The sequence below is a fragment of the Arvicanthis niloticus genome, chromosome 8 (assembly GCF_011762505.2).
Source record: "Arvicanthis niloticus isolate mArvNil1 chromosome 8, mArvNil1.pat.X, whole genome shotgun sequence".
Classification (NCBI taxonomy): Eukaryota; Metazoa; Chordata; class Mammalia; order Rodentia; family Muridae; genus Arvicanthis; species Arvicanthis niloticus.
In genome coordinates, this window is record NC_047665.1 from 18,856,562 (window position 1) to 18,883,246 (window position 26,685).

General features: G+C 44.5%; 1 long non-coding RNA gene across 1 annotated transcript; it reads left to right on the forward strand.

Moving 5' to 3' along the window:
- The first annotated feature begins 1,319 nt into the window (after positions 1-1,319).
- LOC143443185 (uncharacterized) lies at positions 1,320-7,873 on the forward strand. The gene is made up of 4 exons (XR_013111948.1): positions 1,320-1,488; positions 4,691-4,839; positions 4,937-5,039; positions 5,977-7,873. It is a non-coding gene; the product is annotated as an uncharacterized LOC143443185 (long non-coding RNA).
- Positions 7,874-26,685: the final 18,812 nt, after the last annotated feature.

A 26,685-nucleotide genomic window follows, 5' to 3' on the forward strand; every position in this document is an offset into this window, starting at 1 on the left:
TTTAATCTTTTACTGAAACAGGTAGTTCAAGACTGGGGGGCTCTAGAAAGCTAATGATTTCCACGCCCTCTCCCACTGCAGGAAAAGCTTTTCTGTCCTTATTCTTGGGGCGTTTAGGGTTGGGACTTACGGGGAAAGGAGAACTGAGCTTCGATAAATAAAACGTCTAGTGCACGGCCCATGGCCTTGAAGGACAGCCATCTGGCATGCTCAGCTCTGGTTCTCGGGACTGTAGTGATCTTTGGGCATGCCTTGGCTTTTTGTAACATCTCAAATGTGACAGTCTACTATTAACTGCCACTGAGGGGAATTAAGGGAACGGTTTGTGCCCAGTGTGGGGTGAAACTCAGGGTACAGCAGCTGCCTGCAGAGTCGGGTTTCAGAGCACAACCAGGGTTGGGCAGTGGCATGGGGCCAGGTGGCAGTTGAGGTGGCAAGTGATCAGCAGGACAGATTGGTGCAGCATGTGGGCATTCCCTGGGGATTCCCGAAGTGCTCTCTGGAAGGGACCTGGCCGGGTCTAACTTTCTTGCTGTCAAACACAATGAGGCTTCTTAGTTTGTTTTGGGTATTGCAGGAAATAGTCCCAGGCTGATGAGGTCATTCTTCTTTGCCCCTCCCTTCCATCTGCCAGTTCTAGGTGGGCACCCTAGTGGTGCTCATGTTTGTGCGCTGTATACGTGGATGGCTATTCTTAAGGGATGCTGTCCACCCTGTTTTGCGAGACGGGCCTGTGCTTGCTGATTTAGCTAGGTTGGCTGGCCAGGAAGCCTGTCTCTACCTCCCCAGCACTGAGGTTATAAATTCATGCTCTCATTCCTGGATATTTGACGTGGACTCTGAGTATCAAACTCAGGTCCTCAGGCATGAGGAGCAAGCACTGCACTGACTAGGCCATCATTGGTTCTAATATATTCTTTGAGGACCTAAAGAGGAGTAGAGGCTGTTGAAATGAAATTTTGTGTGCAAGCACTTGCACAAAGCCTGAAAACCTGAGTTTATCACCAGAATACAAAGTGGAAGGAGAGAACCAACTCCTGAAAACTGCCCTCTGTCCTCTGCACTGGTGTCTGTCTGTCTGTCTGTCTGTCTGTCTGTCTGTCTCTGTCTCTCTCTCACACACACTAATAATAAGTAAAACAAAGAGAAATAGAGATTACAGGGAGGTCTAGACAAAAAGTGTTCCCAAACAGGGGTTTTCCGGGTCAGAGTTTTGAATAGGAAATGTTGCTTTGATAAAGGTTGGCTGCATTTGAAGGTCTGCACTTTGGCGTGAGTCCTGGTCCTTTGACCTACAAACAGAAGGGTTACATCAAATTAGCTGTTTTCATTTTCCCTCCTCTAAGTTCTGAGGTGCTGAGAACCCTCCCCAGGGACCGTGAAAGAGGAAGCTCGGCAGGACTCGGATCAGAGGAACTTCCCTCCTGACTTTCATGCTCTCAGAGGATGCCACAGCTGAGAAAGGCTGCCGGATCCAAAGCTGTCAAGGTTCTGCAAATCGACTTCTTTGCTTTTATGAATACTGTGGTGATGGTGGCAACGATATTATTACTTTGCACTTACTATGACTCTGTGAATTGATTTATAAGATGATATCCCCACCCCGAAAACAAGAGTCTGGCTTACCGGGGGACTAATGATCCCCCCTGCCTTAGCTTCTAAGTACTGAGATTACAGATCTATACTGTCAAATCTGGCTAGAATGATACTTAAAAAAAAGTAATACAACCGTGTGTGTGTGTGTGTGTGTGTGTATAAAACTTTAAATTCTAGATTCCACAAATTAGAGAAATATGCAGTATTTGTGTCTCTAAATCTGGCTTATTTTGCCTAATATAATGGTTTCTAGTTCTTCCTATTTTCTTGTACATGTCATAATTCCATTTTTTCCTTATATACCAGTCATGGTAGCATATGTTTTTAATCCCAGCATTCAAAACATTGTTGTTTATAGTTGCATAAAATTCAAGGAACTACATTTTCCTACATTAAGAAAGATTTTATTTATTCTATGTATAAATGGGCATTTTGTCCACATGTATGTCTGCATACCAGGTACTGCATCCCGTGGACTATAGTTACAGATGTTTTCAAGCTACCATGTAGGTACTTGGAATTGAACCCAGGACTTCTGAAGAGCAGCCAGGGCTTTCAACCATTGAGCCATTCCTCTAGACTCCGAGCCACATTTTCTTTATCTCTTCTCTGTTGATGGACACCTAGGTTGGTTGGTTCTAATACCTGGCTACTGTGGACAGAACAGCTATGAACATAGATGTGCAGATATATTGACTTAGCATCTTTTGGATGTATGCCTGAAAGTGCAGACACATGATAGTTCTTTTTTTAGTTTTACCCAAACCCTCCATGCTGATTTTCCACGGTGGCTGTACTTGTTAAACTGACAGTATTTGGAATCCTCTTTCTCCACAATGTCTTCTTGGTAAGAGCCATAGAATATCATGCCCCACCGGGACAATGGTGGCGCATGCCTTTAATCCCAGCACTTGGGAAGCAGAGGCAGGCAGATTTCTGAGTTCAAGGCCAGCCTGATCTACAGAGTGAGTTCCAGGACGGCCCAGGCTATACAGAGAAACCAAGTCTGGAAAAACCAAAAAAAAAAAAAAAGAATATCATGTCCCGAGCCTAGTTGTACAATCTACGTTATGTAATATAGGTAGTTATACATTGTATATTATGTTATACATATAGTAATATAAAATGTAATAATTTAAACATAGTTGCATGTTTTTTAAGTGTTTGGGAATTAGGGATCAGGGTCCTACTGCATGCAGAGTTCATTGTTGGAGGAAAAGTTTGTTATGGTTGAATCTGAAATGTCTTTTCCAGGCTCAAGTTTTGAATGCCTATTCCCCAGTTGGGCATTTTTAGGACTTTAGATGTCCAAAGAGCCAAGGAGCAAGTGGTTTCTCATATAAAATGAAAAAGGACCATGGGAAAGCAGCATCTTTTTGTCATTGTCCTTTTGCTTCAGTGTTTTAGTCACCTCTGTGTCACTGTGACTAAAATACCCAACAGGAAAAAAATTTAGGAAAGAGAGAGTCACCAGAGCTTATAATTTTAGGGGGTTTGGTCCATCATAGGGGGAACATAGGACAACAGCAAAGTGTGGGAGAGGGGCACACACAGCAGACTAGGAAGCAGGGAGGGAGGCAGGAGCCAGGGGCAAGGGGGAGCTTTCAAAGACTTGCCTCCACTTCCACCAGCGAGAACCTACCTTGGAAGGTTCCACACCCCTCTATTGATTTTCCTTGGATATTATTTGATCAGGTTGTAATTCTGCTTGATCAGAAATTACACATGTTAACAGAATTTAAAATTAAAAGGCAAGTCAACTTTAGTAGAGCCAAGGAGCCTTCGGTGGAGTGTGTGGGCTTTTTGTTTGTAACTGGTTGGCTTGTTATCATGACGTGTGGATAGCTTTGAGAGATGGAGCTAAGAGGAGACAATGAGGTGGTGTGGAGATGGTGGGAAAGGGGGATAAGAGCTCTTGAGCCTCGGGTCCATCCTCAGCTAAAATGTAACAGAAACCTGGTAAAGTCCAAAGCGATGAGACATGGCTTAGATGACAAACCCTCAAAGGTTTTCCTAATGAGGTGAGGGGAAGCCTGGAAAACAGCTAATGCTTGCCTATTCAGAGGAGGGGCTTTCCACAAAAGGCAGGCCAAGGAGGAGGAAAGGGGAAATGAGAAGGGGAAATGACATGAAAAGTCTAAATCAAGGGACCAACCTAAGTAATTGTTGACAGATCAGGAGCCTAAAAGGAAGCTGAGTAAAATGGCATTGCTTTGAAAAATCAATGGCCTTGAATTTCTATTCCTCCTGCTTCTCCCTCTTGAACTTACATCTATGCACTGCCGTGCCTGCTTCACACAGTGTGGGGTCTTGTGCACACCAGATCAACACAGCTGAGCTACAGCCTAGTCCCCAATCTTCCCTTTAACAAGGACACTCAGACTACTTGATTTTTACTCTAAGTACTTTTTAAAGACCCCGTTGCTAAATGCAGTCACTTGCCGAGGTTCTAGGAGTTATGGCTTCAACATTCGAATGGGGACAGGGCAGGAATCCGTATAATTCAGCTCTGATTAAGCCTGAATGATGAATGTAGTTACCAATTTTTGTAGTATCTCTATACATTAAATATGGAGCCCTTTCTGTCTTCGTGCAGAGTTTTCCATGTATGCCATCAGCTCCCCTGCATCTTGCAGCTTCAGCACGAAGGTTGCACTAGAATGTGCATTTTTCCTGGTGAAAATTCTGCTTCTCACTCCAGACCTACTAGATTAGTTATTGTAGACTCTAGGTGAGCTCCAGGCCTGCCTCACTGGAGAACCGGGCTTTAGCAGTTGGGTACAGGACAGCTGAGCTTCAGAGTTGGTTTCAGTTGTAAATTCTGGTCATGTTGTTCCAGAGTCCTTTTCTAAAGGATGGCTCTCCTGAGGCATCAGGTTATGATTGATGGCTAGGGTCTGTCACACAGCAGCAATTAAATCTGTGCCCATCTGTCTTGTATCATTCGACATTCAAATATCACCTACTCATTCGAGGGTTTAGAAGGAGGAAAGGTTCAACAGGAAGATTTCTCATTTGAGGAATGAGATTCCTTGCTAATCCGGTCTTCAATTTTAATATCTTGAAAAATGTGAAATTTGCTTTTCTTTTCTAGCTGGGACAGTCTAGGCATCTGTACGAATGGCTGAATGCAACTGTTATCTCGGCAGTGGTAAGAATTGTGACATTCAGACCAAACATCCAGAATGATGGCAGGTCCAGTGTTCTTCAGCTTGGTTCCCTTCAGTTGGACATCTCTCTGAGGTGGGCACAAGATCTGACACTTCTGTCTTAATCCAGTGTTCAGTTACTGTAACAAAATGCCTGTTGCCCAGTAATATATTAAAAAAGTTTTCTTTAGGTGATGGCTTTGGAGGTTCAAGGGTGTGGCGCTGACATCTAATCGTTGCGATGAGGATCCCATGGTAGATGGCTTCCCAGTGGGAAGAATGCGTGAAAGAAGGGTGAGCAGCATGGTGGACTAAGATTAGGAAATGTTCCAAGCTTCCTTATAACATCCATTCACCATCACAACAACTAATACATCCCCCGTGACCTAACCCACCTCTCAAAACTGCATGAACTCATTAATGCTCAGAACCGACTTAATTATCTCCCAATAGGCCTGAGTCTTAAAGGTCCTGATGCTGCCATGCAGGCAACAAGGTTTTTACCTGAGACCTTAGAGGGACAAACTGTATCCCAAACACAGTGGCCATCACTGATGTATCTTTAGGATATGTCTTAGTGTACACACTGGGTACTTGATAAATGTGGGAGGAGGACATAGCTCATAGCTGAGGATCAGCACGTGGCCCCCAACAACAACCTCAAACTTCCCCACATGCAGGGTGTAGCTTCCTCTTTGAACAACCTCAGCAGAACCATGGGCCCCAGGGTGGTTTCCTCATTAGGAATCCCGGTTTCCATGCTCCTTTCTTGTTCAGCATCTTTAATTTTTTTAAAAAAATGTACTTTTATTTATGTCTATGTGTATGTGCCTGCTTGTCTGTGTGTGAACAGCATGTGTGGAGTTTCTTGCAGAGGCCAGAAGTTATGAAACTAGAGTTAGAAGTGGTTGTGAGCCACCTCAGGTGGGTGCTGGGAATCGAAACCTGGGTCCTCTGTAAGAGCAGCACATGTTCTTAACCACTGTGCCATCTCTCTAGCCTGCCTCCTCCTCTACCTTAGATTTTTAAAGACCTCTTCCTCAGAACTACAATAATAGGCAGGGAGGGTTTTACTGGACCATTATACTGCATCCTGGGAGCTTAGGAGAGTTAGACACGGGCCCAGAATCACAAGAAATGGCTAGTGAAGGAGTTAGCAAGAAAACACACTTGGTTGGTGCCGAGGTCCACACCTCTGACTGAATCTTTTCCTCATTCATGGACTGAGAAGAAGGAAACTCCACCCCACAACAGACCTTCTGAAAATCGAGGACGCCTCCGCGTTCCTGCTCTGAGTGACCACAGGGTTCTGAGCGGCCTCTCTTCTCCTATCCGGTGAAATTGATTTTTAAACACACTGAATTGATTAAAGCATTGGGTGAGGATGGAGCCAGTGAGCAGGAAGAATAGCTGTTTGGTTCTTATATTAACTTCCTTCTTGTGGAGGCATCCTGTGCCTGGGGAGATGAAGACTGCTGGGTCCTCTCATCCTGGTGAACTGCTGCTCGGCCTCTGTGGAAGGAAATCCATAGTTGATGAAGGGCCACTGAGACACAGCTGCACGCCTGTTCACAGAGCAACAACGAAATCAGCAAGCTGGGTCACGTCCTGCCTGTGCGTCAGTGCCAGTGATGGTAGACAGACCATAACTGCCGTAACATTTGCTGATGCCTCTTTAGAGGCATGAATGTGTCTGCCAGTAATGACATTGGTATGCAGGGTTTGGTTGAATATGGACATTAATTTGATTTCCTTCAGGACCAAAACTTCAGGTGTAACTTTCTGTAGACAATGTATCTGTCTGCTTATGTCTGCGAGGAGGTATACTTATACTGTTTTAGAAAGATGGTTGTCTAATTAACACACACCCCGTAATAACTTCAAAAATAAAATAGCCACCCTTGAGCATTTTGATATGGTGTTTTTTGACCGACTCCCAAAAGGTTTCTGCCTCAGTCAAACTAAAGTTCATTTTGACGAACAGTGGCTCACTCCCTTCTTTATTTCTGGAACAGGGATAGTCTTCAACTTCAAAGTTGTCCTTGTGGGTCCAACTGCTGTTCTCTTCCATGGGTGACACTCCAACCATAGGATAGATGGTTTTACTTATTTGTAAGTTTGTGGCAACGTCAGGGGACATTCAAATATTTTTGTAAGGTTCAGACCAGAGCTGCTTCACAACAAGTACCATCTGATGAAACACCTCAGCAAGCCCCTTGCTCCTAGGCTGTGGGATCCCTGGAGCCTCCTCATTTCCCTGGAGTAGCCAGATCTCCCGCTTAGAAGTGGCTTTCAGCTCTGTGGACATGCTGAGCAGATGGGAGGCTGAGACATAGTTTCTCACTATTTTCTGCTTTTTGCTGGGTAAGATTGGGAATGTGGATCTCGGCTTTGTGTTCAGGCTTTAGTGTCTCGGTGGACTTCTCTTACAGTTGGGATCTGGAATGCTCCCTAGTGGTCCATAGGGTAAAAGCTTGGTCCCCAGCTTGGCCAATTAGCTCTGGAGAGTTGGTAGGACCTTTAAAGTGTGGAGCCCCGGCAGGAGATCTCCAGCTGCACTGTGCTGTGCCCTTAAATCAGATTGTAGGATCCTGGGCCTGCCCTTTTCCTCTCTTCCATTTCCCAGATACAAAGTGTATTGCTTCATATACTCATACTATGATGTGCTGGCCCAGATCAGAAGCCACAGTGCCTGGGGCTAAAGGTATGGCTTCGTGATTGAGAGCACTGGGTTTAATTCCCAGCACCCACATAGCAGCTGATAGTTATTTGTAGCTCCAAGATCTGACACCCTCGCATAGACAAATATATATGTATATGTATATATACATACATACATATATACACACACACACACATATACATATACATATATATATACATAACACCAATGCACATACAATAAATAAATTATTTAAAAAAGAAATCACAGGGCCAAATGATCATAGATTAAAACTTCTAAATGTGAGAGCCAAAATAAGCCTTTCTTCTTCATATCTTGATTAGCCAGGCTTGTGTTCTCGTACTGGAGAGCTAACCAATTCAATCTTTCTGATTATTTGTTCTTATGGATGGAAAATGTGTCTAGTCTCACTGCGATTTGATATGCCAATGTTAATTGATATTTATGGGAGGCCTTATCTTTTCTGAGGAGAAGGGGGCAAGGGGTGGGTAAGATGGGGGAGAGGAGAGAAGGAGAGACTGAGAAAAGAGGAGGGAGAGGAAACTGTGATCAGGATGTAAATAAATAACTTAATTAATAAAAATTCATATTTGTCTATTTATTTAGCATGTGTGTATGTGTATGTGCACGCATATACACATGTGGGCATGCACACATCATGGTATTCATGTGGAGGTACAGCTTGTGGTGGGGGGGGGGGCGAGGTTCTCCCCTTCCTCTATGTGAGTTCTGGGGATTGAACTCTTCAGCTTGACAGCAAACACTGAGTCATTTCACCCACCCCGTTATGGCTTCTTCAGATATGGTCTTTCTCACCTGATAGCACAGATAGACCTGAAATTCATGATGGAGCTCAGGTTAGCCCTGAACTCACAACAGTCCTCCTGTCTCAGCCTTATAAGCACCAGTACTACAGACATTAAGATGTTATTCAAAAACCTAATCTGTATCCAAAGCTTCTTAATTTGTCCTGTGGATGTGCTAATGATAAGAGCTGATTACCCTGTTTTTATAAATGAAGAGGCTCTTCCAATTTCCTGCGCTTCCTCTTCCCACTTTGTGTGTCAGAGAAAGCCTTCCCTGGATGTACGATCCGTGGGCTGGAGGAGCCATATGATCAGAGCACCCATCCTACTCCTGTGACTTGCACAGCTCAGTCCAAACACAAGATGCCCACCAGGCAGGTCCTTTCGGGGTTCCTGCTGAGAGCCGAGGGTCGCCACATTGCTCATGAGCCCCCAAGAGTTGAAAGGCTCCCTCGGGCTGGGATGGTGTGCTGGGTTAAGATTGTGAAGAGGAAATGAGTTATGAGGGCAGAAAGCAGGTCTGTACACAGAGACGTCAAAGAGAAGCGCAGATACTGAAAGTGCGGCTTTACTTCTCACTTCCAGAATCGGTCTCCGTGAGGCCTGATTGTGCTTCAGCTGAATTTCGCAAAGGGTGGTGATTCACTTTGAATACTCATCCGGCTCCTCCCTTTCTCTGAAGCCAGTTTCAAGAGTCTAGTTTGCAACCTCAAAAAGGCTGACTAGACCCGGCTCCCTTGTGAGAAGGTCTATAAAACGCAGTCTGGGCTCCTGGGGACATTATTCTGCCTTCCCCCTTTTTTTTTTTGCTCAGTGGGACAAGCAGGGGAAAGATGGTTTTGGGTGTCATGGTTCTAGTTTTTAATATTTGTCTGGGTTACCTCTGACCATCCATGTCTCCTACTGTGTGTGACTTCTGGGTAACTCTCTGAAAGCCACATTTATCATCAATGAGATTTTTGCATGTTTTTGTTTTGACTTTTGGTGTGCGTGTGTGTATGTGTGTATGGTGTTTGTACATGTTCATGTGGGTGTGTCTTAATTGCTTTTCCATTGCTGTAACAAACACCATGATCAAGGGAACTTATAAAGCAAAGCATTTAATTTATGGCTCACTGTACTGGAGGGTATTAGAGTCCATGTCATCATGGCAGCAGGCGTGCAGGCAGGCTTGGCTCCAGAGCAGTAGCTGGGAGCTTACATATTAAGACAACCATGAGAGGTGAGAGGGAGGAGGAGTGGGAGGGGGAGGGGGAGAGAGGGAGAGAGGGAGAGGGAGAGGAACTAATGGCATGGTGTGGGCTTTTGAAACCTCAAAGCCCACCCAGTGGCATATGCCCTTCAACAGTGCCACATCCCCTAATCCTTCCTGAAAGTTCCACCAGTGGCAGACCAAGGATTTAAATATATGAACCTGTGGGAGCCATTTTTATTCACACCACCACAGGGTATGTATACACACCTAGCCAGGCAGGAGGACATCTTCATCATTCTCTACCATATTTTTTGAGACTAGGTCCCTCGGTAAACCTAGAGATCCTTGATTGGCCAGACTGGCTGGTCAACGGGATCCAGAGAGCTTCTGTGCCAGCCACCTCAGCTCTGGGATTATGGATAAGCACAGCCATGCCTTTTTTATACATGGGCGCAAGATCTCATGCCTGTGTGGCAAACATTTTACCGATGTCACTGTCTTCCCAGCACCTGTTCCCATCCACCCCCTCTTTTTCATTTTTAGAAATTCTGGGACTAGAAATCACAAGGTAGTCTGAGCTGTCCTTGTGGAACTTAGGGCAATCCCCCTGCCTCAGAATCCCAAGCGCTAGTATTACACTGCGTTGTTGTTCTGTATTGAGGTAGTCAGTGTTTTCTTTAGAACAAAATAAAACACCACCATCGTCCTGCAAGCTGAAGGGGCTGTTTCTAAAAAGGATTGATGGTATGATCATGGCGTAAATGTAGAACAGACACCTACTTGGATAAGAAAGAAAATATATTTGTTATGTGTTCAAACACAGATGCGCTTCAGATGTTGCTGTTATTAGTGTTGTTCACTGATGGTCTTGGCAGCCATGTTGGTAGGAAGTGAAGACACCTGGCTTACATTACTGTGACTTGTGTTTCTGCTTGGGCTAGCTCACAGGCAGAGGACATGTGCCTGCTCATGAAAGCTGTGTTTGATCCTTTCCGGGGATTTTCTGACTGGTGTTTTTCTTGGCTCTTTCCTTGAAGTTGGTATCTTTCTGTGCAGCTACCCAGGTGGGTGTGGTCTTCTTCCCTTACCTAAGCCAGATGCTTGGCCTTTCTGATATACTCAGCATCCAGCCTTCGCTTTGCTGGGCCCACCAAGTGTCACATTTTCTTTAATCACTTAAAATAATTAGTAATTTAGGTGCAGCAGGATATGAGTCTATGCAAAGGTGGGGGTTTTCCCCGCGAACTCACCTTTTCTGTTTCTTTCTTGGTTTTATCAACCTGAAAAACAAGACAGCAGATTCTTAGACTCCGGGACACCATCTGAGCCCCATTGTCCTGTTTATTTTACTGGCCACCTTTCCTCCGTGGTAGTTGTGACAATGGAAAGATTGTTGAGCCAATTAACACAGCAACATTTAGAAAGCTCCAGGCAGCTACTGGGTTTAAACCATATGTAGACATTTTATAAGAATAATCATTTGTGTGTGAGTTTTTAAGATCTACACTTTTAGTTTTTTTTTTTTTTTAATTAGAAATTTAGTTATGGCCGGGCCGTGGTGGCGCACGCCTTTAATCCCAGCACTTGGGAGGCAGAGGCAGGCAGATTTCTGAGTTCGAGGCCAGCCTGGTCTACAGAGTGAGTTCCAGGTCAGCCAAGGCTATACAGAGAAATCCTGTCTCGAAAAAAACAAAACAAAACAAACAAACAAAATAAAAAGAAATTTAGTTATGTGTATATGTGTCAGGTGAGCATAGTGCCTGTGGAGATCAGAAGAAGGTATTGAATCTAGAGCCGGAGTTACATGTAGTTGTGAGTGGGTTCTGGGAACTAAACTTGGGTCTTCTGCCAGAGCGGTATGCTCACTCTTAAACACTGAGCCATGTCTCCAACCCCCAAACAATTGTGTGGTGGGGATATAAATAAATGTTAATGATAGACGTAGTCGTCTCCTAGCCTTGGAAGTCTAGGTATATGCATCTGTTCATAGGCCTTGGGATATCTGGAGTCTTTTAGTTGATAACAAATGCCCTGTGTAGATGATGGTGAGGCCATGGGCTCTTTGGCTCTTCCCCAGTCTGGTCTATGACTTTGCCCTTCTGGGATGATTGTCTTGTGGAGGAAGATGCCTCTAACCTAACTCCCCTCATGGTGATTTATGTCAAAGAAAACTGAAATGTTGCTTTATGGGGGAGGGGACAATATTTATGATGACTACCTAGGGCATCTTCATTTCTGCTTTGTCCTCCTGGTGAACCCTGGGTATCACTTGTGCCTCTGTGTCCTGAATTATGTGGCCCTATGGTCTACCTTTGATCCAAGCAAGATGCAGAATTTAAAACCACTTAAGATTCTTCAAAACAGCAGAGACCTCACTGTTTGCCACATGAGGGTGCAGAGTGGAAGACTTATGTTAGATGACTTAACATTCTCCTCTGAGATAGAATCCTTTCCCAGCCTGGATAAGGCCCCCCCAGTTCAGGCCTCAGTACCTAGAAAAATATTCTTCATTGGAGATTTCTGGTCTCAGCAAGGTCTGTTGGTTTCTACCCAGCGCCCAGTCTGGCTGGCTGTCCACTGCTTCTGTTTACCCTTTGTAAGTTTTGTACTGATTCTAATCTTTCTGCACTTTCCCAATTCTTTACCCATTTATCAAACACGGTGATTCCCTAGGACCAAACTCATGGTCAAACTTATAGACTCATGCTCATTGAAATAGACACAAAAGAAGGTACTGGGACCCCAGCTTCCTCTCAGTGCTTTGTGGTCTACTGTTTGGAATCTTAGCCCTTAACCAGCATAGGAAAGCAATAGATTTCCTCTGGATAAATGTGAGATGATCCTGAGAGGAAGTCTTACTCCAGGTGTCAGCGGAGGAGAACGTGTTCTCTCTAATTACACCAGAAATTGGGAAGCAAAAGTAGTCATTAGGAAGCAGAGGGAAAACTGTCAGACAGCTCTAGGCTAAGAGAAGGTCAGGCTGCCACTTCAGAGTGTCACTCTAATGACAGTGTGCCGATGGCCAAGTTCATGGATGGGTAGGTCCTAGCCATCTCTTCCTCCCCAGCCTTCCAGCTGCTTCCATCTGAACCCTCCTCCAGTGGCCTGATCTGCCATTATGACTTCGTTACTCTGGCACTTGCCCAGTTGAGCATCGACATGCACACTACTGAGAAGCCACCATGGTACAACATGAAATCAGTGGTGTGCATGTCGATTGGAAGCAAGAGGTTGGCAAGTCACATCTCTTTCGTAGGGTGCACTTGTGGGAGGAAAGATTTTGTCCCCTCACTCTCCACCAGGACTCTGCTGTAACAAAAGATAGGTGAACTAGAGAAAAGTGTATAGATTTATTTCACATAAATTCATGGGGACACAGGAGCCTTTGGAAGTGAAGACCTGGGGGAATAGGGACACCTGTGAGATATATGGTGGGACAAAGAGGGTCACCTAATGGCATAAACTGGGTGGGGATGGAGGCTTGGCCGGGCATCTTTGTTCAGATTCTCCTGTGTCTCTGGGTCTTCTGAGTTAAGGACGGTTTGCTTTTGTTTTTTCCTTTAGGTGCAGAGAAGTCATCTTTCAATTTCTCCTGTGAGGGTTTAACGACCTGCTTAAGGGGAGCGCATATAAGAGGAAAGGGATGGGAGAATAAAAGTGGCTTTTGTGCTCCTGATTTCTTAAATGTATGGGGGCAGAGCTCCTGCTGTTTGCTCAGCCTGCTACTGAATGGCTGCCTTTCCCTTTTCCTTCTGTGCTGTGAAATTCTTTCTCCCTAAGGCCCAGGTCCTAATCTTGTCTTCTCTATAAAAATTCTTGAGTTTTTGAATAAGACTTCTCTTCTCTGGTATTCTTTTTTTGTTTTTGTTTGTTTTGTTTTTGTTTTATTTTTGTTTTGTTTTTCGAGACAGGGTTTCTCTGTGTAGTCCTGGCTGTCCTGGAACTCACTCTGTAGACCAGGCTGGCCTTGAACTCCGAAATCCACCTGCCTCTGCCTCCCAAGTGCTGGGATTAAAGGCGTGTGCCACCACTGCCCAACTTCTCTGGTATTCTTAAATTTTAAAAGGTAGATATTTATTTGTGTGCAGGTGTGTGTGGATGTCTGTCTGTCTGTGTGTGTGCAGATGTGTGTGTGTGTTCCATTACTTGCTTGTGGAGGTTATGGAGCAACTTGTGAAAGTCTTCCTTCTTTCCCTCTACCATGTGGGTCCTGAGGATTGAATTCAAGTCATCAGGCTTGGTGGCAAGCACCTTTTCCTGCCAAGCCACCTCAATGGCCCTTACATTTTTTTTTTTTTTTGTCTTATTTTGGTTGTTTGTTTTTATTTTTCATTCATTTACTATGGCCACTGCTGCTGCTGCTGAGTTTTTTTTTTTTTGTTGTTGTTGTTGTTGTTGTGTTTGTTTTGTTTTGTTTTTTTGTTTGTTTTGTTTTGAGACAGAGTTTCTCTGTGTAGCCCTGCCTGTCCTGGAACTCACTCTGTAGACCAGGCTGGCCTTGAACTCAGAAATCCGCCTGCCTCTGCCTCCCAAGTGCTGGGAGCTGGTGAGCTCTTAACAATAAAAGGAAATATGTCTTTTCCATCGTCTACACCCTCAGTACCGGCACACACACACACATAATGTATAGTTTGGTGCTCTAATCTGTTCCGAGTGTCCTAAAAATGTCTTGAGATAGATGAAAGGACATATCATTGAAGCCCATTGAGAATGTGACCATATCTTAGAGGAGATACAGTTCTAGATTTCAGGAAAGCTATGGTGTGAATCAAGAGACACTGGAGACGAGAACAGTCACATAAGATGCCGATAGGAAGCTGGACGGCTGCTGTAGAAGAAGTAGACACCAGAAGACCCAGAGTGGATCTGACCAGCTCTTCTCAGGCAAATGGTTCCATTTTCATCACATTTCATCACCATTTTCATCTCTAGTAAAAGGACTAAGGGCGGGAAGGCAACTCTCAGCCCCAGCAGAGTTGAGGCTCTGTGCAGATGAGAGGGAGTCAAGGATGCTTTCTCAACCATGTGATTGGTTCCAGGATAAAGTGGGACATCAGAGATGGCCCTGAGTGGGAGCCTTTGGGTCGGGCTATGACTGTGCAACTGTGCATTCTTCTTCCATCTGGTGGAGATAGAATCTGTGGAAGAGAAGGCACTCAGGGAATGTCCGCAGAATAAATTAATACATTTGCCTGGAGTCCAGCGACCACAGGGATTATGATGTTCACATGTATGAAATTCTCAAAGAGGAAATAGGAGAAGATTTAAAAGAGAAATGATGGCATTCAGAAGCAGCATATTGTTAAAATGCGGACAGTGGAGCTAGAATGGCTATGTTCAAACTCTAGCTTTCTTAAACTAACAAGATAGTTTAGCAGGTAAAGGTGCTGGCCAGCAAGCCTGATGATCTGAGTTTAATAAGGTGGTAGAACGAGAGACTCAACCTCCAAGCATGTTTATGCCATTGTATGTTTGGCATATGTTGCTCTATTTGGTTTTTTGGAATTTTTTTATTTAAAATTTTTTATTAGGTGTTTGCAGCAAATAGTTTGCTTTAAGTCTCAGGGGAGACTTTGAGTTAGGACTTCTGAACGTTGTTGGAACTGTGGAGACTTCAGGGGACTCTTGGGTTAAATGGCTTTTGCAATGTGGGATGGACATGACCCTTTGGAGGTCGAGAATGGAAGAAAGGTGTGGGATAAGCCAATACCCTTAGTACCTGGGTATTAAGATGACAAAGGATAGACTCGCAATGATTAATTTTCATCATTAATTTGGCTCTATTTCTAATAATCAGGAATATGTGTGAAGTGCACCTTTGGCTGTATCTAGGAGAAGTCTTGCAGAGAGTGTTAGCTGTAGGCAGAAGACTCACCCTGAAAGTGGTCAAAACCTCTCCATGGTAGCTTGGGTAGGGACAAAGAGGAAAGGAAAGCTCTTTGCTTCTTAGCCCATCATGATGCAAAGTGTTCCGCCACAGCATCCCCACCCTTGCTGGCCTGAACCCTCTGAAATCAAGAACCACAATAAGCCCTTCCTCCCTTAACAAGATATGTATGTAATTAGGGAGCCAATTGTGGGATGCTAGTCAGCCTTTAGTTATCATTCAGTTGCCTAGTAGAGCCCAGAGGATGTGGCCTGTATAATAACAAGTCAAAAGAATTAGTACTAGAGATGAGGGTGTGGCTTAGTAGTAGAGTAACTGCTTAGTGTGCACAAGGCTCTGAGTTTGATTATTTCTGACCTGCAATCAATATTAGCACAGTTGAGTAAGTCCCTTATCTATAAGGCAATGCTTACAGAAAGTATAATCGTGTGGTCGCTAGCAATGTTTCACAAACGATGTTTTGGAGAGGCACTTCGCAGATTCCAGAAATGTTTAAAACATTTCATTTCAAAATAGCCTACGGTATTAAAAGTATGTGCTTGAGCAGGTACAGTGACACATGCTTATACTCCTAGTACCTGGGAACGTGTGAGAAGGGAAATCACAAGCTCTAGGACAGAATGGGCTACACAGTGAGACAGACAAGCAAGCAAAGACAAAACAAAACAACAACAAACTGAGTGTGAAGTCGAGTTGCACAGCAAGGATAAAATGTGGGGCCCCAAGAAGCCACCCCCTGAACCAGATTCATCTCTGAGTCTTCAAAAGCCAATCAAGTTGTCTTTATTTCCTCCTGGTCTGGTCCACACTGTAACTCTTTTGTGTCATGATAGAAATTCCAATGTCTGTGAAAAATGAGGATTCTGGGGAAAGTGGTTGAGTCTGTACCTGGGGCAGGAGCATCCAAGAGGACAGGCTGGGAGCAAAATTCCAGCAGGTTAGGGACAGCTCAGAGCAAAAGAAGCAGGGCAGTGAACATCCCAACACTCCCTAGTATTAGCGGCTAGGGAAGAGACCCAGGAACTAACAGTTTCCAAGCAGCAGGTCTTGCTCTTGTATGAGCCACAAAAAATAGAGCAGCATTGGGTATAGATCAAGGTGTGAAAACCAGATAAGAGTCCAAGGAAGAGGAGATTAACTCCTCTTCTGAGTGAAGCCATTGCCTAGTGACTTCCTTCCAGAAAGTGTGGTATGGAACGGTGGTAAGAAGAACCAGCATCCAATGAGTACATCTGTCAAGTGCAGCCACAGCCAGAGGTCAAGGTCAAACCGTGTTGAGCTGTTGCAGCACTGATATAAAGTGCTGTGTGCCTCCCCAGGGTCCTGTGGTTAAGCACTTGCTCCTCGGCAGGTGGTTCTGTTCATGAGTGTTTGAAAGACCTTTGGTACAGTAGAGCCTTTCTGGAGGAATTGGCTCATGGGTGGGCCTAGCCTGCTTTCTGATCCACTTAGATGTGAACACACAGGCTCACGTTCCTGCTGCCACAGCCGACAGCTGTCCCTGCAGCCATGCCTTCCTGGCCAGAATGGAAAGGACACCAACCTGGGAACCAAACTAAAGCTTCCCTCCCTTTATTCTTGATAGTTAAGTATTTGGTTACAGTGACAAAGAGGTAACGGATACGGTATGCCTTGGTGTGATGTTACAGAAACGGCATGTTACCTCTGTGATGTGCATGTTTCAAATGGTGCACAGAAAACAGGCAAACAAAGAAGCAAAGTAAAACAACAAAAACTCGAGCAGGCTCCAATAGAAGGACCTCTATATCCTGGCTGACCTGTACTCAAATGTGCCAAGACCATAGGAAACAAGCAGAGTCTGATACACTGTCATAACAATAGCAGCCCAAGGTGACACAGTAATGTGATACTATACACTTTCTGAATAGGATACTGCAACAGAGAAAGGGTATTGGATAGAAACTGCATCAGGCTGAAAAGATGGCTCAGAGGTTAAGAACACTTACTGACTGTTCTTGCAGAGGGCCTGGGTTCAATTCTTAATACTCACATGTAACTCCAGTTCCAAGATATCCATGTCCTCATCTAACCCCCATAGGCATACATGTGTATATACATGCAGGCAAAACCACTCATATGCATAAAATGAAAATAAGTAAATCTAAAGAAGAGGGGGGAGAAGGAGGAAGAAGAAGAGAAAGAAAATGAATCTGTACAAAAGGAGGCATCCAACTTAATGGTAACAAAAGAAGATCTAAATGAAATATGGGCCTCAATTAATACCAATGTATCTATTTATAACAAACAAGTGCACTAATGATAGGGGATACTGAATGTGGAGTGAGAGTATAGGGGATACAGATATCATTGTAGTGGTCTTCAGTTTTATATAAATGACAGTATCATGAGGCTGGTAAGATTGCTCAGTGGGTAAAGGTGACCTGATGAGCTGAGTTCAAGTCCTGGGTGGAGAGAGAGAACCTGAGTCTCTCCTACAAATGTGTACCTTCTACAAACAGCTAAATAATATAATAAAAAATTGAAAGAAATGGTTAAAAAAGAAAGTCCACTAATAGATGAGGAGAAAGCGGGAAGGGAAAAGAAGGGAAAGGGAGAAAGAGTAAGGAGAGGAAGAGCAAGAAGAAAAGGAGAGAAAGAAGAATGGGGATAGAGGGCAGAAAGAGACCCTGGAAAGCACCCTGCTCTTGGTGCAGACAGTAACTGAACGTTGGAATTCATTCAGATCTGGCACAATGCCACTCTGGAGGTCAAAGCTACACTCCTTACAGAATCCACTCCAAGGTTGTCTTTAGTGACACAGTGTTCCAAGTGTCTTACTTTCATGGCGGATAGTAACTTTTCCTCCCCTAGACTTTCCACATACTTTTCCTCTGCCCTCAAATGTTCTGCAAGGGAGAACCTCAAATTAAACAGACACAAGACAGATCTCAGGAAACCAGATAACTTTTTATTTATGGGAGCACATAGGAGGTCACAGAGGAATGTGACTCAGAGAAGCTGTCAGGATTTAGGGCACATGTAACATCTTAATCGCAGAAGGAGGTGTACTTACGGAGAAACAAATGGCTTTGAGGAAAGATAAGCAGGCCCTGAGGAACATAGATGGGAGATAGTTTTATGACAGTGTGTGTCTCAAGAGTTTCTCCTGGTCCTGGACTTCTGTCTGGCAGCAAGACTCACTCTGCTCTGACTGTGAAACTCCCAGAGAGGGGATCTGTGACTGTGGGATTCTTTTGGGAGAATGCTGTTAGGTAGATAAGGAGCATCAGCCAGGCAGGGAGACTCCAGAAGACATCTTCTGTGGATGCCGAGTCTTTAAATGTCACCAAACTCACCCATATTGACTGTGATCAGCAAGAAACCACTTAGATAGGATTCCAGAAGGGCTGAGCAGATAGAAACTGACCAGAACCTGAACATCTAAGACATCACTGTGATGGCTTGAGTAGCATCAGGGAAGGCTCACATCACAATGGAACAGGACCACAGGAAATAGACTGGTGGGGATTTGGTGTTCAGATCTTAAGACTCACAGTCAACACGTCTTTTTGGAGGCTTTGTAATCAAGACAGCTTCTGCTGGCATCCATGGGAGTAGCGAAATCATGGAACTGAAAGAAATACTGAGGCATAGTAAAACCACAATGATGTTGAATGTCAGGTGGGAGCTCCAGGGGGCCATTTTGATGCTTAGCATTTGAAGCTGTGCGTGTAAGATGGTCTGAGTGATTGTTTTCATTATAAAACTAAAAAGAAAAAGATAGACGTATAGTCAACTGAAATGAGATTCATGCCCAACTTTCCCTTCAACGCTCTCATCCATCATGGCTGCCCTTCCATGCCCTGCATTCAGATATCGATTCCTTCCTTTCGTTGAAATAATTGTTGCAAAACACAGAAACTCAGTTTGCTTTGTGGCTTGCTGCCCTGTCTTTTGTTTGCCTCTACAGAGCTGAACTGGGCAATGAGACAGAGTCTCAGGCTCTTACCCCTACCTTCTTCTCTTTATTTCTAAACAAAACCAGTAACTCTCTCCCAGTAGCTATGGCAAGTTTCCCAAGGGGAAGAAAGTTCACTGTAGACCTATCTTTCAGGTCAGTGTGTACCTGACTTCAAAGGGAGCTGCTTCCTTACCACTTTGGCTGGTTCAGGCTGCTGAGATCCCTTCTGGGGGTGTGGAAGCCCAGGATCAAGATGCTTGAAGGCTTAAAAACTTGGAAGCCATTCTGTCAGTACAATCAAAGTCAAGTGCCTGGCTGAAAAGTAAGCCAAAGGTGATAGCTTTGAAGACGGACGCTTTCTCACAGGTAGAATTCTCTCCATTTTGAAGGAATTGCTCAGGAATCTTTTAAGTTTAATTTTCTTAAATGCATTGTGTAAGCTGGGCATGGTGGTTTATATATATCATCCTATCACCTGAGAGTCTGAAACAGGTGGATTGCTACAAATTGAAGAGTAACCTGGCCATATAGATAGTTCCAGGCCAGGTTGAGCAACATAGTGAGTGTCTTAAAAACTGAAACTAGCTAACTAGCCAACAGACCAGACAGTCAGCCAGCCAGCTAACCAACCAACCAACCAACCAACCAATCAACCGACCAACCAACCAACCAACCAACCAACAACCAGACAGACAGACAGACAGATAGACAGATAGCTAACCAACCAACCAACCAGCCAACCAGCTAACCAACCAACCAACCAACCAGCCAACCAACCATTGAAATAACCAGCCAACTAAACAAATAATCAACCAGCTAACCAACCCACACACCAACCAACCAACCAACCAACCAACCTACCAACCAAACAACCAATTGACAATAAACAACACGGACTTTGCTGTTTTTACAATTGCTCTCTGGATTCTGGTGTGTTTTAGCCAGTCTTAATGTGATCTCTGTCCCCTGGCATTTCTGATGTATATGAAGATATGCCCTTAGAACTTTCCAGAAAGTTTGTGATAGACTTTTCAATTCAGCCACCAGGCCTGTTGCCATTTCCAAATGGAAAACTGTACAAGCCCTCCCCTTCTGCCTTTCTCTGTCCCCCATCAGCCTGGTTCTCCCTCCCCTTGATCCTTTGGCAACCTTAACCACCACTCCCAACCCCACCCCCACTCACCCCCCTCAAGCCAGGGACACAATATCCCTTTCCAAAGCAGCAGGAGCAGCTGAAAAGGGGAACAAATAGTTTCTTAGCTTTTCAGCTCCACATGGCCTGTTTTGTGAGTGGCTATGCACCTGTTGGGATAAACAACACTCCATATACCAATCAAATGGCCAAGAGGCTGAGCTAGGCACCCAGCTCCCACCCCCTTTTCTTTCAAGGGAATGCTAACAATTTTAACAAGGGGTTGGGGGAGGGTACAGAGAGAGGGAACCATTCTCTGACAATCTAGGGTGGCTACCTGACTATGCAACCCAGGCTGGGCTTGGCAGGACAAAGGCTGTTTGGAAGGGGTTTTCCTGTTCTTGCTCTGCGTGGCTCTTTAATTGTTTCTTGTTCTTTAAACCTCTTTGTTTGACCCTGGCTGGTAAAGGGACTTCTCTGGGCAAAACAGAGTTTGACATAAGGAGAATAAGCCGTTTCCATATTTTCTGAGATGGGTGGGTGGGAGCGTGTACATAAGGCATCTTCCAGTTTTCCTTTCCTTTTAAAAGTCTGTTTACTCATTTTGTGCTGGTGGAAAGTGGTAGCTGATAGGAGCTCTGTTTTGCCCAGAGGAGCGCTTTGGACAGCCTGATCATGCGCAGAGTGAATGGATGGAGCATTTGGAGCCGGCAGATGATCTAGTATTCTGTCCAATGAGCTTGTTTTGGTTTTTTTTTGAGACAGTTTCACCGCTTAGCTGGGGGAGAACTCAAGTTCATATTCTTCCTGTCTCAGCTTCCTGAGTGTGGAGATATTCCAGGAGTTCATCCCACTGGCCAGGACATGTTGTGTCCATGGAAATACGTCCCTCCTCTGCCTCAGCATGCTCCTTATGGAGGCCTAACCAAGGTCACTGTCCCAGAGGTCTTAAGGACCTGAAGTTCCTGCGGGATGCTATGATGTGCAGCAGCCAACGTATGCAGTATGTAGAGATGTTTGTGAGGAACTGCAAGCTTGCAGCTCTTAGCCGTCCATGTGCAGTGGCTTGTGTTGTCATTGCCTGTAGAGGGGACTGGTCTGGGACACCACCAAACATGCCACTTTGGTAAGAGAAGTATAGTATTTCGGCTGAAGGTGTTCAAGTTGCTGGATCCTTTTTTTTTTTTTTTTTTTTTTTTTGTCTGAAAGCTGGGCTTCCTAAAAGAATTCCAATCTCGTCAGTTCCTTTCCTGGGATCAATTTGGTCACCTTCTCTCCTCAGAGGCCAGAGTCTCCAAGTCACCTGAACAGTGTCCTCAGACTATTACTTTTCCTGGCCACTCTCCTGAGAGAGCTGGGCTAGCTTTTCAAAAAGTCCCTCATCAGGACGTAAGTTCCCCCTCTCTGCCCCTCCCCCACTTTCTCCTGACTTAGGTATATAACCCTCCAACCTACCCACCTTCGACACTCATATAGAGCTGAGAATGTCTTTCCTGAGTGGGAGAATCTTCCATGGAGATTACAGACTGGCAGTCAGTTTTTCTCCTGTTAATCTGTCTTTCCTCCATCTAATTTACAGAGTTGCCACCAACCAACCTAGGAGGGGAGAGGGGAAAAAGGTCTCTCTCTCTGTGTGTTTACTAAGCCTTTTAACATTTCAACAGCATAGAAAATCTTGGAAGATGGGAGCCAGCACCCAGCATAGCTTCAGCTCCCAGCACCTATACCAAAAACACCCAGTGAACAGCTAGCTCCATGTTAAGCTGTGTGTTAGGGATACACACACACAGAGACACACACACAGACACACAGACACACAGACACACACACACACACACACACACACACACACACACACACACCAACTGATCTAAAATTAGGGTCCATAGTGAAGATGATGGGCTCTGGGGGGAGAGTCAAGGGTATTCTGGAGGTCAAAGCAGAATCTGTATGTGCAAGTCTTGAACGGGGCCTTTAACATGTACTGTGGCCTGAGTACTTAGTATGTTAGTGATTCAAGTGTACGTACCTCATCCACACAGTGATTGTAGTTTCGTTCTGTAGTCCAGTACTTCATGGGTCAGTAGGACCCATGAGGGCTTTTTCTTACTTACCATTAGGCACCAGAGAACAGTTAGGTTGGAAGCCAAGGGCTAAAGTTTCCAGGATTTAGCCATTCAGTTCCTCCTGGGATCTTGTAATTTGAATCTGAGGCCAGCCTGAGCTAAATAACAAGACTATCATCAAAACAAAACAACAACAACAAAAAAATTAAAGTAAATAATGAAGAGGAGGAGAAATAGTTTTAAATAGAGAGCAGTGTTAAACATTCAGAACATTTCAGAACCAACTTTAGACTCTGATTTAATCAGCACCCCTAAAACAGAACTGAACGGTGATGCTGCCTTGACAGAACATGTAATATAGTATCCAGTGTCATGTGTGACAATCACCTGTGATCATCTCCCATCCCATCCCCAAGGGACTGCCATGCAGGAAGATCCTGAACTGTCCTCCAAGGAAAAACAGTCTGTTTCAAACACATCATCACCCATCAACACTACACTGATCCTTTTAGAAAATGCAAGAACAGAACAGAATGAGTCTTATATCTTTGAATATCAAATCAACCCTGGAGTCCAGAAATCTCCCATTAAGACTTTTTTCCAGGTAAGGTATGGTGACCCACGCACAAGGGGCTGGCTTAAAAAGATCAACAAAAGCTGGCCTCAGAGAGAGCAAACTCTTGGTTGTCCACCTTTAGCATTCTGTGAAATTCACCCATAATGCTCTTCTCCACTTCCTGGTATTTGTTTTCATAGTTGCTCTCTGTTCATGACAGGCAACCTTGGGTTTTGATTCAGCATTTGTGTCAAGAGTTTTAACATAAGAATGAAGATTAAAAAAAAAATCAGTTGATTCAGAGAGAGAGTAAGCAATGGATAGAATTTGAAGTGGTGGGAATTTTGTAGGTGCCCTGCTGATGTGTACAGGGGGAGCATGGGTTTGGGATGGTCCTTGTTCTTCTCCTATTGTCTAATTATAGCATCTTCTTGTCATTCATGTCTCACCCCCACCCCAATCTTAAGGGGGTATTTCCCACTTTGCTCAGCTTGATTTATTGTCTGTTCCTCTTTTTTTTTTTTTTTTTTTTTTTTTTTTTTCTCTCCACCAGTTTCTACTGCTGGGGGATTTCCTTCTGTGAGGAAAGGACTTACCCCTTTATGAGGTTTGTTCTTTCTTTTGCAATCTATGTTCAATTGTTGCCCAGTTCCATATGGAATGCTATAGAGTGAATGAGACCAGTATAGAAGTCAGGTCAGGCATACTCTCTCTGCTTGGTCTGATCACTTTAAACATTTCTTCTAGTTCCTGGCCTTGCTGTAGATCACTTTCTTTCCCTCTGTGTAACTGTTTAGTCCCATCTGCTAGTGGCCAGGGGTGGACTCTGACTCATCTTAGCATTTCATATGGAACCCATTGAATATAGAATATAGCTCACAATCTGAGTAATGTGTCATCCTTGGAATTCAGAGTCATGTGAAGAATAGGAGAATCCATGAAGACACAGGTGGAGCCAGGCCCTGGATTCAACCAATCAATCAATAGTCACAGGTACAGGTTAGACATAGACAGACATAGACAGACATAGACAGACATAGAGACATAGACATAGACATAGACATAGACATAGACATAGACATAGACATAGACATAGACATAGACATAGACATAGACATAGACATAGACAGACAGACAGACAGACAGACAGACACACACACACTCTCTCTCTCTCCTAAGTGTAGGAAAAACCAAACAAACCTCAGTGCTGGTATTTGTTATTCCAAGCTTTAACAGCAGTATTTTGAGAGAGAAGGGCTTACTGATTAACACCAGAAGCCAAGATATGGCCGGCCGGCTGCTCTGTCCTAACTCTGGGCTTCTGTAGTCTGAGAGCTGTGCCGATCCCACTTGACTTACACCAGGTGCCTGCTCTTTCTCTGCCATCCTGTATTTCTGCCCACATTGCTGCTGGACTTAAGTACGATACGCATGACCTAGTCTGTCTCCTGTTGAATCGGATTCTCATTGAAAAAAAAAAGTGGTGGTGGGGGGTGGGGGGAGTAAATAGGAAAGCCACGGAACATTCTATATTTCTTTTAGACCAATGCTTATTTTCTTGGCAGGCAAATGCTTTTCTCTCACCTTTTGACATACTCCTAATGGTCCCATTAAAATACATTTAGCCTTTTCTCCCTCCTCCGTCTGCCAGCACTCCCCGTCATTTGGTGAACATCAGACAGGTTTTAAGTTCCAAAAAGCAGAGAACAGGCTGAGTTGGAACAGGATCATATGTCTCCCTTCCCCACCCCAAATGTACACCCTTTTCCATTTTACTGTGCAGTGTCCAGTTGCAGCTGGACCTGGAGGTGCTGGGACAACAGGAAGATGTCACTGATGCTGAGGATGGATTCCTAAGGAGGCTGAGGATGTCTCTTCCACTGGGAGTCCTCTGTAGCACAGCATCTTGACTGTTATTTTAGACATTCCCACATGGCCCTGAAGAGATGATTGCCAACATTCCTTCCATTTCTCCGAGTAGGTGATTTTCTATCATGACTAGGGGTGAGGGACGGTGGAGGTAGTGCTGTGGAGCTTCTCAAATTCTCTTCCTCATCTCCCAGAGTGACACAAGACTCTTTACAGGAAACTGCCTTTCTCTGCTTGTGGGGAGGAGTGCTGCATGGTGTGGTTTTTGAGGTTCCAGCCACCAGGGAGGGGCTTAGAAGGCTGCCGGGACCAAGCAGGCGAGAAGGGGTCCAGTACCCTTCTGTCTCTTCTGAAGACCTTCCAGGGGTAGAAACCAAGCCCAGACTCTGACTCAGAGATTTGTGGAGGGTCAAAAGATGTCCATCAGGGTGGCTATGATGAGGACCTACAGAAGCACCCAGAGAGGAGGCTGGTCCAGGGAAGAGCAAGAGGAAGCCTGGAGCCAAATGCTCCTATGCTGATGCCTCAGAGCAGTGGAGGGTGACAGTGGGTACTAACATGTGAGTCATGACCCCTTAGGGGTAGAACAACCCTTTCACAGGGGTCGCCCAAGACCATCGGAAAGCACAGATTCTTACATTATGATTCATAACTGTAGCTCAACCAATTTATGCTTATCCCTGACTACCTTACAAATAAATGAGACTCAGACTATGGTTATTTTGTTTGGCTTTGACAATTACTGGGGGATAACCCCTAATCTACTTTTATAAATGCTGGTCTGACTACCTCCCCAGGGGTGTATCCCATACACTCGCTGTTTCTCCTGGCCACCTGCTCATGGTCCATCTCCTTTCATAGCGGCTTCCTCTCTTTTCCTAATGGAAGAGAAGCCATCATTGGTTAGGTGAGCCAGGAAAATGTATCACTGATGGCAGACAAATTGGAGTCCAAAGCAGTCCAGATGAAGCATAGTAAGTAAAACTCGGGGTTATCAATGGGAAAGTAGATTCTAGTAGCATAGAGGGTAGATGTCTGCCCAGCTCTTTAAGGTGTGCTGTAGACGTGCTGTTTAAGGCGTATTGTAAATAATAAAAGTTGTGTGTCTTTCACCCAGAAACTAAATGATCAAGGTGGCATAGAAACCCCAAGTTGGGATTAAAAATTTCTACAGCAGAATTAAAACAGTAGCAAAATTGCAGTTATGAAGTAACAGCAAAAATTATTTTATGGTTGGGGGTCACCACAACTTGAGGGGCTATAATAGAAGGTTGAAGCATTAGGAAGGCTCAGAATCACTGCTCTAATAGTTGACAGAGCTGGCCTCTTTGATGTTACTTCTATTCTACATGTCTAAGGGTCTGGGTCCCCAGAAAACACTCAAAATGAGGCTACATCCTTTTGGTAAGTTGAGTATCTTTAATTTGAAAACTGAAAATCCGGAGTTTTATCTTTCTTTCCTTCTCAAGGCAGAGTCTCATGGAACTCATGTTGGCCTCAAACACATTATGTAGCTGAGGCTAGCCTTGAGCTTCTGACTCTCCCATCTCTACCCCTGGAGAGTGCCAAGTACCACTGTAACGGTACAGGCAGGTACCACTGTGCAGTGCTGGAGATTGAACCCAGAGCTTTGTGTGCACTAAGCAAGTGCTCTGCCAACCGAGCTGCCTTTTCAGTCCCTGGAAAATAAATCTGAAACGCTTCAAAATCTGAAAGTTTTTAAGAGCTGACATGACTCCACAAGTGGAAAATTCCGTGCCTGACCTTCTGTGACAGGCGGCAGTTAGAAGGGAAGCATGCCAAAAAATAATGTAAAAATTACCT